Here is a 12,090-nt window from a genome sequence, read left to right on the forward strand (position 1 = left end):
ACTGCATTTTGAAAGTTCAAACTCAGGGCACCATATCAGTCCAAAAATCCTGAAAAGTTTTCCTCAAAAAACAATTTCTTTACGACTAAAGAAAGAAAGACATGAACATCTTGGATTACAAGGGGGTGAGTACATTATCTGTAAATTGTTGTTCTGGAAGTGGACTGCTCCTTTAAGCAGTGTCACATGTCCAATCATCCCAAACAAGCGAGTGATATAACACCTTTATTTAAGAGTTCAATAAACAAGTTAATATTGAGTTACTTACATTTTAGACATAATATTGACAGTTTCTTTGTCAATTTTTGTTCCATCAACAAAATATCTCCAATTAAATTACATTAATGGTGTTCCTGAATGAATCATTGTTTTTATTCAATCATTTGTCTGGATCCAAAATAAACAAGTTAGTTGAATAAACAATGCGTAATCCACAGGAGAAAGCCACTTTCATTCATAAATATGTTTTTTTTTTGTTGTTGTTGTTTTTGTTTTTTTTTAAGTTTACCTGTTGTATGTATTATTAATAATTGTAAGTCAGTCAATAAGTGTTTTTTTTTTTTTTTTTTTTTTTTTTTTTTTTACATATGTGACCCTGGACCACAAAACCAGTCATATGTGTCAATTTTTCAAAATTTTACATCATTTAAAAGCTGATTAAACAAATGTTTCCATTGATGTATGGATGTTAGGATAGGGCAATATTTGGGCAAGATACAACTATTTGAAAATCTGGAATCTGAGGGTGCAAAAAAATCAAAATATTGAGAAAATCACCTTTAAGTTGTTTAAATTACATTCTTAGCAATGCATATTACTAATCAAAATGCATATTACTAATCAAAAAGGTTTTTTTTTTATATTTCCGACAGAAAATGTACAAAATATCTTCATGGAACATGATCTTTACTTAATATCCTACTGATTTTTGGCATAAAAGAAAAATCGATAATTTTGACCCACACAATGTATTTTTGGTTTTTTGCTACAAATATATCACACCAGTTTGCAATATGAAGAAGCGAAACAAGCTGTTTAGTACAGCTAAAAGTAGCAGGATGTGGATGAGACTGGAAGCCTGACTCATAAAATTTACAAATTACCACGCTCACACTTAAGGTAAAAATCTGGTTTTGATTCAATGACTCACTTGTCACCACCTACTGGTGAAACAATATAATCTACAGAAAGAGTCACTAAATATTCTACAACACACAGATGCTGACAAATAGAGTGATTCAAAAATCCAGTCCCAGTGCTGTTCTGAATATGGCTTTTCAGTGACTTAAAATACATTACCTGGAACTCAAATCCATAATCTTGTCAATGCTTGCTTGATTAGTTGAGCCTGAGAAAATAAGAGGCTTTGAGCTACAAAAACATGTTTTTGTTCGCCCTCAAACCACAAACATTATGTTTCAATCCAAACAGTTACAAATCAACAAGAAAACATCGTCATGTCAATTTATTGTGATTTATTTTAGCTATAAAACAACACTGAGTGCTATACATTAGATAAAGGTTATTAGCTGGTAATGATTTTTGTGCTGAAAGTCATTCCTGACCCGCTGGCTATGCTTTCTGGGGGGGAGACAGTGCTGTAAGGTGGTCACAAATCTAGTGTTGTCCTCATAACTTCCCTGACCAATTGGCTCGCCGGTCTCTGCCAAATGACTCAGCTGTCCCTTCCAGGGTCCAGTCCATCGCTCTGCCAGAATAATGCCACAGATAACGGCTCCAACAGGGGCCATTCCTCCACGGAAGCTGCTCGGCCATCAGTCAAACTAGTAAACAACAGGGATGTAGAAAAAATGATTTAAAGAGGAGTGCAGATGGATTTGCCTTTCATCAACATAAAACTGATTAGTATATGAGTGATTCCATCTGTTATGGAAGCTTTTGGGATTGATGGATGAGGGGTGGATTGTGACTGAGGCGAGTAAAAGAAGAGAAGAGGAAGACGTCCAGACCTCATTTCAACACAGTCCACCCTTCTGGAATCAATTCAGCTATAGCTCAGGGTATCGTGTTCGCACAAAGCCTCGATTTTGTGCCCAATCAGCAAAGTAACTAAAACACAGCATTAAAAAAAATGAAAGAACTAAAAGTATTAAGTGCACTAGAAATTAATATTAAATTGTAACTGATATTTTAAGTATAAAATGAAAATGCAGTAAAAGCAGACTTTTGCTTCATGTGGTATAGCTTTAACATAAACTGTGTGTGATTGATGCGTCTGCCATGCTTCAGAGAACATCTATTCTTCTTCTGTGGATTCGATTCACTTGAAAATTTAAAGGACGGGTCTTACTGAAAGCTGATGAGGTGGATTAACTGAGACCTTGAGTGCATGAGGATTTGTTGAATCAGAAATTCGGATATGCAGTGTACATTGAAAAATTATTAGTTAAAGATGAGAACTGCACCTCAAAACAGATTAAAAAATAAAGAAAGAAAAATATAGTATATTAGTTTTGTGTATCAGTCAAGGCCCAAGAAAAGAAGCACAAGCACAAAAAGTGTGCTTTTTAAGTGAACAATGCTGCCATCTGCTGGTCAAATTAATCAGAAGATGCATCTCTATTCACAGTCAAACTACCACTACCAGTCAAACGTTTTTGAACAGTAAGATTGTTAATGTTTTTTTTTTTTTTTTTTTTTTTTAAAGAAGTCTCTTCTACTCACCAAGCCTGCATTTATTTGATCCAAAGTACAGAAAAACAGTAAAATTGTGAAATATTTGTAGTATTTAAAATAACTGTTGTCTATTTGAATATTTTTTAAAATGTAATTAAATTCAAACTCGTGGGCACCATATGGACAAAAATCCTTAAATGTTTGCCTCAAAAAACATAATTTCTTTACAACTGAAGAAAGACATGAACATCTTGGATGACAAGGGAGTGAGTAAATGATCTGTACATTTTTGTTCTGTAAGCGAACTTCTCCTGTGTAAAGTTTTAAAACCAGACAGAAACTGGACCGAACATCAGAAATACCGTTATTATTCAAATAGTTTTGCAGCTGCATAAACACTATTTTTTCTCAAATTTTAGATGAAAATGTCAGGTTGGAGATCTGAAATTTGAATAGACTTCAGAATCAGGTGATGGCTACTAAGGGATCGGTGACACTGAAGCTAGTTTAAACCAATCCGGAACAGTCCCTGTCAGTAGGCAGTTGTTTATAATATTCATGAAATCAGGTCCAATTGTGTCAAACATTTTAATTGTGATTTCTTTACATGTTGGTAAAGAGAGTAATTCAAATTCACTCCACTGAGTAGTAGATCAAATAGGGTCAGGAATAGAATTTACTGTTATAGATCAATCTGCCCAGGCATTTTTAACTTTTATCTTTTTATTAATTACATTTTAAATTATATTATTATTGAAACATTTTATTTTAAATTATAATAATACTTCACAATATTACTGTTTTACTGTATCAATTAAATGCAGCCTTGGCGAGCATAAGAGACTTTTCGAAAACATTTTTAAAAAATTAACTGAATTAATTGACTGGTAGTGTACTTTATATTTCTATAGATTCTATATATCCTACATTTAGATTTATTTACAAAAGTAAATTACATATTACATTTAAACAAAAATATAATCTACAAACTTGCACTGTTTGCTTCTTAAATACCTCTTCTGCACATTATCATGCACAGTTATTAGGTAAAGTACTTGTATAGTCTGTCTTAGGTTATGTTAGATCAGGTCCCCACGCCAGACAATTAGGATCCAGCCCCGGACACCAGATCCCGTCAGAAAATATCAGTCTTTCGGTAACAGAACAACTAGTCAGCAAGCTGTAGTTACCCCAACCCCACTAACAGCAGGTTTCTGTCAGTTATGAAGTTGCCCGATGGAAGCCAGAAAAGAGCAGAAGCAGGAGACGAAGTGATGATGGTAAAAAAAAGGTATAACAGAATTTATTGAACAGTTTTAGTTGCGTATGTCTCAATGTTCAGACTTCGTCTGGGGAGTACAGCTCAAAGAACAATGATATATCAAACGGATTCAACATCCCATAAACCTTGAATTTCCATAAACATCCCCGTTATCTATTTCTTAGACCAAACAATTCATGAAACCCCACAATCATGGAACTGAACAATAATGAAAATGCATAAGCAAGGAAAATAATAAGAAATATAAAATATAAAAACACATAAATGAATAATATATATGAATAAATGATAAATACTTAAATAATCAAATAAATAATTAAATATGAATTATGTGAATTACTAATGATTGTAAAATGATTATGAATAATTATGTAAATAAATGATTATAAATGAAATTTAAAAACAACCATAAAATTTAAACACAACACAATAATTTGCATGGAAGGATCTAAGGATCCTTCAGTTATGTGTATGTATAGTCAATTATATATAGTATATGTATAGTTAGATGTATAGGTTTAAAAAAATGTTTCTACGTCTAGTGTATGTATGTTCATATTCATGATTATTTAGGTAGCACCATGGTCCTGCGAGACACGACATTTCGTGCCACTGTATGTCCACACATGTAGTGGAATGACAATAAAGCTTGACTTGAAATTTCAATTTTTTTTTTAAAGCATTTTTTACCCCCTCTCAGGGGGTGTTAGTAGGGTAAGCAGTTATCAAGCAGATATCAATCATTCAGTTTATTTTAAAGCAATACCACACAAAGCAGTAACTGAAGCAGCTTAGTTTCAAGATGTGTTATTCATCTTGTTCGGTTAGTTAATAACATTAATAACACTACCAGTCAAAAGTTTTTGAACAGTAAGATTTTTAATGTTTTTGTTTTTTTTTAAGAATTCTCTTCTGCTCACCAAACCTGCATTTATTTGATCCAAAGTACAGCAAAAACAGTACAATTTTGAAATATTTTTACTACTTAAAAAAAACTGCTTTCTATTTTAATATATTTAAAAATGTAATTTATTCCTGTGATGAAAAATACATTTTTAGCATCATTACTCCAGTGTCACATGATCCTTCAGAAATCATTTTAATATGCTGATTTGCGGTTTAAGAAACATTTGTGATCATTATCAATATGTAAAAGCTTGGAGTCAGTATAATTTTACTTTTTTTTTAATTTTAGAAATGTATCCTTTTATTGAACAAGGATTTAGCATTGATCAAAGGTGACAACCAAAACATTTGTAATGTTGAAAAATATTTCTATTTCAAATAAATGCTGTTTTTGTGAACTTTCTATTCATTAAAGAAACCTAAAAAAAAATCTACTCAGCTGTTTTCAACATAATAATAATGAGCAGCAAACATTTTCAACTACAGAATGCTAAATAAATAAAAAGACCCTTTTCACTCTTCTTCTCTACCATGATATACTACCTACAAATCGTCACTAGATGGCAACAGAGTACTTTTCTCCTTCCACCACCTATTTATTTTTCTTTTAGGGTGGCAGATGGCATAATGAAAACAATTTAGTGGCAGAGAAGTCTTTAACGAAGCTGCAGGGCATGTGCACTGTGAATACATCTGAAGGGCATTAAAGACTGTAGTAATGTGTCACATTTTTCTTCCTTTGCAGTCTCACAGTGAATGTGTGCATGTTCTCAGCCTGGGTTACCCAACGACCCAGAGTTCATAGTGTTAAGTAGGTCAAACTCAGCAGGTCAGACGTGACGCTGTCGCCTCTAGAGGAACGCTCTATCATGAGTCTGTACCTCACACTCCACAGTTCACAGTGTTAAATAGGTCAGTCGCAGCAGGTCACACACAACCATGTCGACCGTGGACGAATTTGTTCTCTGAAGTGTGTAAGTATACGTGTGCTCTGTAAATATTAATGTAAAGTTATTTTTATACCGCAGTAGGCGGCTATAATGAAAATTGGTGTTAGAGGTTTTAAAGCTCTTAGATGCCACAAACCCCAAATATGATCATCCCTATATATTTTCATGTATGAAGACCTAATTGATACTGTAAAAATGAATATTACAAATGTACAAATGTGTTTGGTTTTTCTATTAGACGTATGTGTTTATAATAAATGCTTTATTTTTTTTGTTGTTGTTGTTGTTGTTTATTCTTATATATAAGACATATTTTATATAAGAATAATAATATATAAGAATATAAGAAAATATTTAATTAAAAAAAATGTTTGAAACTTTTCATGGACCCCCTAACACTCTTGCAACCCCGCATTTTATGTACAAAGACCCAATCTATATAGTAAAAATGTATATTATGAATGTGTAAAATATTATTTTAAAAATGTGTTTGTATTATGTTACATTATTATGTTTTTGTCCCTACTCACAAAAGGGCTGTTATGTTAGATGTATTTATTTATAATACATATATCTGTAATGATTTATTTATTTAATTTTCTAAATAAAAATCCACATTTAACATAAAAATCCAATATTGAAAATATATACATATTTATAAATAAAAATAATAGAATTTTCATAATTGTTTTAAATGTATTTTTTCTTAACTTCTCTATGAACCCCCTCACATGCCCTTGGAGCCCCTCATTTTATGTATCGAGACCCTATTTATTTTGTAAAACTAATATTATGAATATATATTTTTTATTTGTTTATTTAGCTTATAAATAAAAATCCAATATTTAACATATTTATATATTTACAAACACAATTATTATTATTTTTAAAATAGTTTTAAATGTATTTTACCTTAACTTCTCACGGACCCCCACACACTCCCTCGCAGCACCTCATTTTATGTATTGTAAAAATTAGTATGAATGTGTAAAATATTATTTTTGAAAAAAATTGTTTGTATTATTTTAAATTACTGTTTTTCCCTACTCTGTAAAGTACTGCAATGTGTATTTATTTATAAAACATATTTAGCTATTTTTATTTAATTATTTAATTTATAAATAAAAATCCACATTTAATAGAAATATCCAATATTTATAAATACTATTTTTTTTAATTGTTTATTATTTTTAAATGTTAAAATTATTTTAAATGTATTTTTTTTTTACTTCTCTATTGACCCTATCGCACTCCCTTGCAGCCCCTGCACTTTTAGATGTAGTTATTTATAATGAATATTTAGTTTATTAAAATATTTTATTTAGCTTATTTAATTTATAAATACATGTATTTTTTTCTCTAAACATTTTCACGGAGCACTCCCGTGTAGCCCCTCATTTTATATGTAAAGACCCATTTTATACTTTTAATAATAATTAATATTATTAATGTGTAAAATATAATTTGAAAAATATTTATATTATGTTACATTAGTACATTTCCATTCTCATTAAAATAACTGGACTGTTGTATTTAGTTTTAATAATATTTTTACTTAAATAAAACTAAACATTTAATTTAATGTCATCATATTTTACATATGTATTATTATGTTTATATATAAATATTTATATTTCTTTAAAAATTGTTTTAAATGTTTTTTTTTTCATTTTTCCTCTAAATCCTAGCACTTCCTTGCGGCTTCATTTCAAGCACCAAATTTGATGTTGTTGGCTGTAATTGTACAGTCACTCACCTATAATTTGCATTTGAAATCATCCTTAGATTATATATAAATATGATACGGATCTTTATCAATAAAACGCAAATCACACAGCAAGTCTCCTTCTATTTCGCTTAATACCAAGAGACGTATTTCCATCTTTTTAAAAGCACTTAAATAACACCTTACCTCAGTTTTTAATGTTTCACATGTGCTGAACACTGGCATATTTTCATTCTCATAGTATAGTTTCCATTCCTCTCCATTTCTGTCTAAGCAAAAAAAAAAACGATAATTCAGTTATTATGAACATCATCACGGTACTGTATCTCTCTGCCTCCCTTTTTCTCTCCGCTGGCAAATTGTGTGTGTCTGGGACAAATTTGCGAAGCATTCAGACCTCTGTTTTGCATTAAGTTCCTCCACAGACCTTCAAAAGGCTCAGGTCTTTGGTTAAAGTTAGAGAGATGTGCAGATGATCTCTGGTAATTGTGGGGTGGAAGAGCTCCAGCTCATCTATCTCAGAGCACCATCAAAGATCTTTCAGGATTTAAGTGTTTAAAAATGGTGGCTCCCAAAAGGAATGCGCTTTGAAACAGCAAACGGCAGACCTCTTTAGATACGTCTTCATTTATGCCCGTGTGTATCTTAATTCTCTCTATGATGTACAGTAAAATGGAAACAAATACATTCCCTGTGGTTCTGTTCCACATGAAGCCTGAAGAACATTTACTGCTTCTGTTAACGACTGCTGCTAACGAAATGAGAATTGACCATTTACAGATCCGGTCGTCGGTTGGAATTAGTTTTTGCCTAAAACAATTATGGAAATGCATCCAACTGCTCAATAATTCACTTAACCGGACTATTCAGTAATGAACATATTGTGAATAATTTATGCTTTGAATGCTATAATACAAAAATAATGACTATGTTCTACTATACAGTAGTGTATTATTACAGTACATGCATGCTTATTACATTGAATTATATTATGACTGGAAAACCTTTTTGCAAAGCTATTCTCTTTCTGCTCATGGCAGAAGGCGGGCCTGGAAAATTCTTGTACACCGCTGAAATTTTTAATGCAAGCATTGCAATATTTAATGACATTCTTATTTTTCCACTTTCGCATGCATGTCTACAAAGTTTTTTTAAATATCTAATTCTAAAAAGATATAAATTATATATTCACATACTGTTTTTTTATATTTTAAGCAATGTTAAAACAGCACAGATAACTCTTTCAAATATTCTTTTTTTTTCTGTACACCACTGAAATTTTCAAATGGAAGCATTGCAATATTCTACAACCCTGGTAAAAACATTCTTCTTTTTCCATATTCGCATACATGTATACAAAGTGCATGTATACAAAATAATTTAAATAATTTTAGAAATAGATTTTTCAAAAAAATATATTTAAAAAATATTGAAATTATACCTTCACATACTGTTTTTGTATTTTTTTAATTCATATTATAAGCACTGTTAAAATACCACAACGAACTCTTTCAAATATATATATATATATATATATATATTTTTATTTTTTTTTAATGGAAGCATTGCACTATTTTACAACCCTCGTAAAAACATTCTTATTTTTCCACTGTCACGTGCATGTATACAATGTTTTGTTTTTTTTTTAATTTAATTCTAAAAATATTTACATTATATCTTCACACACTGTTTTTGTATTTTTTATTTATATTTTTAGCAATGTTAAAATAGCACAGTTAACTCTTTCAAATATATATATTTCTTCCTGTACACCACTGAAATTGTTAATGCAAGCATTGTAATATTTTACAACCCTGGTAAAAACATTCTTATTTTTCCACATTCACATACATGTATACAAAGTTTTTTTTTTTTTTTTGGGAAAATCTCATTCTAAAAATATTTAAATTATATCTTCACATACTGTTTTTGTATTTTTTTTTATTTATATTTTAAGCAATGTTAAAATACCACAACAAACTCTTTCAAATATTATTTTTTTTTTCTGTACGCAACTGAATTTTATTTTATTTTTTTTAATGGAAGCACTGCAATATTTTACAACCCTGGTAAAAAATTCTCATTTTTCCACATTCGCATGCATGTATACAAGGTTCTATTATTATTATTATTATTATTATTATTAATCTAATTCTAAAAATAATTACATTATATCTTCACACACTGTTTTTGTATTTTTTATATTTTTACTTTTAGCAATGTTAAAATAGCACAGCTAACTCTTTCAAATATATATATTTCTTCCTGTACAACACTGAAATTGTTAATGCAAGCATTGCGATATTTTACAACCCTGGTAAAAAAAATTCTTATTTTTCCACATTCACATGCATGTATACAAAGCTTTTTTGAAAAATCTAATTCTAAAAATATTGAAATTATATCTACACATACTGTTTATATATATATATATATTATATATATATATATATTTTAAGCAATGTTAAACTAGCTCAGATAACTATTTCAAATATTCTTTTTTTTTTTTTCTGTACACCACTAAAAATTTTAATGCAAGCATTGCAATATTTCACAACCCTGGTAAAGCATTCCTATTTTTCCACCTTTGCATGCATGCATATGTATAGTTTTTAATTCTAAAAATATGTAAAAAAAAAAAAATATATATATATATATATATATATATATATATATATTCGCATACTGTTTTTGTATTTCTGTTTTTTTTTTTTTTTTTTTTTTTTTTTTTTACATTTATATTTTAAGCAATGTTAAAATAACATAGATACTCCTTTTTAAAAAAAAAAAAAAATGATAACAATCATCATCTTTATTCATTTATATAGTGGCTTTCCAAAAGTCACTTTACACACAACTGCAACAACAACTACTATTACTACTAAATCTATAAAGAAAAGAGAGACAGAGAACTTTTTTTTTTGAGAAGCTGTACTAGAACAAACTGTCAGTGATTTTAAAAATTATATACGTGTTGCATAAAAAATGACCATAACCATACCTCCTGAATTTACCTTATTTACTTAAATTTCAGCCAAATGTCCTCAGAAAAATCCAAATGCACAGTCCAAGCGAACATTCAGAGTAGTGATGAATTTGGGCTCAGGTCTCCATATGTAAGCAGCTGCTCTCACTCACCGTCTCCTGCAGTCTGAATCAACACTTTGACAGCAGTCTGGCAAAAAGCTTCCACACCTGACCAGTTTTCATGTCATAACTGACCTAACGATGAAAAACTCCGTGAAAGCAAGTTTGTTTTAAAAGGCTCATAAGTCTAACAATTCCCAAACACAATTACGATGTTGAAATGTGAGCAGGAATATTTATTTTATACAGTAAACATCTACCTTTTTTTTCCTGAGTAACCGATAAGCGTCGCCATGACAGATTCTTCCACTAAACTTCCGTTTGGGTGCGTTCCTGTTCCGGTCTCCATAAAAATACATGTTAAAATGAGTTAAAAAGATCGACTGTATTAATTAAACTGAAAGTTTTTAACATATAACTAAATATACAAACGTGTGAAGGACTAAGCTGCGCGTTAATTTGACTATAAACACCAGAGACACCACAGACAACGGAAATAAAGCACCTTTCCGTTATGAGGCGGACGAGACTTTTGCGTTCAGAAAAAAAAAAGAAAATGGACGGAATTTTCATAAATAATTACAAAATACGAAATGGAGTTATGAAATATTATTTTTTAATATTTAATTTTATAATATTAATCACAAACAAAGATGCATTTAACATTAACTGAGATGCGAATTTAAATGAGATAAAGATTTTAAGAACGTGTAGATAATTTAACACAACAAATATGCAAGAAAATAAACACATTTTTAAATCAACATTCTCTCCGTATATATTTCATCAAATCTCTGTCAGATTTAAAGGTGATTTCCCCCATGTTATTTTTAGTAGTATTTTTACAATAGAAATATCAATATTTACATGCATGCTTGTATACAAGGTTTTTTTTAATTATTATTATTATTATTATTATTATTATTATTATTATTATTATTATTATTAATCTAATTCTAAAAATAATTACATTATATCTTCACATACTGTTTTTGTATTTTTTATATTTTTGCTTTTAGCAATGTTAAAAAAAAGTGAACAGAATTTTCAGAAATGATTACAAAATATGAAATGGAGTTATGAAATATTATTTTTTTAATATTTAATTTTATAATATTAATCTTTGAAACAAAGATGCATTTAACATTAACTGTGATGCAAATTTAAATGAGATAAAGATTTTAAGAACATGTAGATAATTTAACAACAAATATGCAAGAAAATAAACACATTTTTAAATCAACATTCTCTCTGTATATATTTCATCAAATCTCTATCAGATTTAAAGGTGATTTCTAGTTATTTTTAGTAGTATTTTTACAATAGAAATATCAATATTTTCGTGAACTATTACTTTTACGCCATTAAATGAAAACTCAAGTCTCATCACGGGTGTAATACTTTCCTATCAAGGCTATCGTACTCCTGTTTATTTTTTCACACAACACGATTTAACACGAATAATATTTTCCTGATGTGAAAAGCTGTCATCGTGAGCTCAG

At 29.6% G+C, this 12,090-nt stretch overlaps 1 long non-coding RNA gene across 1 annotated transcript; it reads right to left on the reverse strand.

Annotated features, from left to right (window-relative positions):
- Nucleotides 1-1,590: 1,590 nt before the first annotated feature.
- On the reverse strand, nucleotides 1,591-10,870 carry LOC127172842 (uncharacterized). The gene is made up of 3 exons (XR_007828686.1): nucleotides 10,516-10,870; nucleotides 7,688-7,770; nucleotides 1,591-1,784 (listed from the first exon to the last, which is right to left on the reverse strand). It is a non-coding gene; the product is annotated as an uncharacterized LOC127172842 (long non-coding RNA).
- Nucleotides 10,871-12,090: the final 1,220 nt, after the last annotated feature.

The sequence above is a fragment of the Labeo rohita genome, chromosome 11 (genome assembly GCF_022985175.1).
Source record: "Labeo rohita strain BAU-BD-2019 chromosome 11, IGBB_LRoh.1.0, whole genome shotgun sequence".
Taxonomy (NCBI): domain Eukaryota; kingdom Metazoa; phylum Chordata; class Actinopteri; order Cypriniformes; family Cyprinidae; genus Labeo; species Labeo rohita.